This window comes from Oreochromis niloticus, linkage group LG3 (assembly GCF_001858045.2).
Source record: "Oreochromis niloticus isolate F11D_XX linkage group LG3, O_niloticus_UMD_NMBU, whole genome shotgun sequence".
NCBI classification, from domain to species: domain Eukaryota; kingdom Metazoa; phylum Chordata; class Actinopteri; order Cichliformes; family Cichlidae; genus Oreochromis; species Oreochromis niloticus.
In genome coordinates, this window is record NC_031967.2 from 48214117 (window position 1) to 48215859 (window position 1743).

The window sequence follows — 1743 nt, forward strand, 5'->3', positions numbered from 1 at the left end:
GTCTGATCAGTTTCTAACGTTCATTGCTGCACATTCCTTTGTGTTTATCAGATAAACACTGAGCATGACGAACACAGGGACGGTTGACCTTGATTGCATATTGCATCAGATCAGTACAGATCATGTGTAGATAGCTCAGCAGTTTCTTATTACCTTCAACAAGGAGCTCATGTTTTTGGTAGTGTTTGCATTACGTTCTGTCTGTAAACACAACAGCTCTAAAAACTCTATAGGGTGTAGAGCAGGATGATGTTATAACAATCCATTAAAATCTGGTTTGCATCCACCAAGGTCTTCAAGGTCAACTTTATGACTTGTTGGTGGAACATTGACAAAAAGTCTTAAAATGTGTACACCTTTATAAGTGCACTGTGTAACAACATTTATAAAGTATAAAGATTTAAAATATCATGTCACGTTTGACCTCTGACCTCTCCCTGAGTTCAACAGATCAACCTGAAAGTCAAAGTAATGATAATGCTATATAGAGCTGTTTATTTAAAACTATGTCCCTGTTGGTACTGACAGCATGTAGGGAATGATACATGGGGATTGTAAATATCAGGTTACTTTAGTCTGACCTTTTCTTTAGGGTCAAATATGGTCAAACTTTCATAAAATGTATTTTATCTATAATTCAAATTCTACTGCCTTTATATTGGTGACATTTTTCATGACTTTATTTTGTGCACTACAGTAACAGGTTGCAACCACTTAAATACAAAACAGTACATGTACAATGTTCCTGAATGTTTTTAAATAAACTGTTTCTTATAAAAACCTTTTTGGTATTTATCATTAAAAATGTATTTGAGTCAAAATCAAATGAATGCTACACATGTTTCTATTTATGTGGATATAGTACTAATTATACTCGAAAATTATGTCACGTATATCAAATTAGTTTTTAAACATTTTAATATTCCTTGTATACATCTTTTGCAAAAAGTTTCTTTGGTGCCCCTTGCACCAAACTTTGATGTATTGCTGGTTACATACAGCCAATTTTGATTTTTGCGAATTAACCTTTTTGTGATATTGTTGTGGAGAACAAAAAACGGCTCAATTTATTAAAATGAGGAGATAATGATCACCTCTTCCCTGGGGTGAAGAATTTGGCCACTCTGGCATGGAGGTACAAGAATAAATCAATTTACACATCATATTAACATGAGTACGGTTTTATTAACCCTCATGCTGTACAGAACCTGTGATGTCCAGGTGGTATTCCTCTGGTGTTCTGCTGTGAAAACTTGTGGATTTAGGGATTAACATAGTTGCAATGTTTTCCTCTCTTCTCTTATTTAATGTGTGTGATCAGAACAATTCTGGAGAAGATGGGCCTACAGGGGAAAGTCACCCCCTTGCAGGCCAAAAAGAAATGGGATAACTTACAAAGTATCGATGTGTGTTATCAAGAAGATAATTCTTAAGAACACAAGTTAACCCTTTAAAACCGGTCGGAGTGGGCATGTTCCGTTTTGCGTAACTATTTTTAAATCCCTGTAGAACTGCAACCACGTAAGGTAGTGCAATATTTTTTTTTGCATATGAAACTGGAGGAGTTGTACTTACATCTTATGCCATCAGCTTGTTGTAGGTCACGGTTTCCTTCCACATATAGCTTTGCAAAAATTGCATAAAAAGTGCTTGCAGCAACAAAAACATAATATTCCAGAAACACACTTTGCCGATCTGATCAGCTGTTCATAACACTTCCTACGTTGGCATAGACGTCAGCGC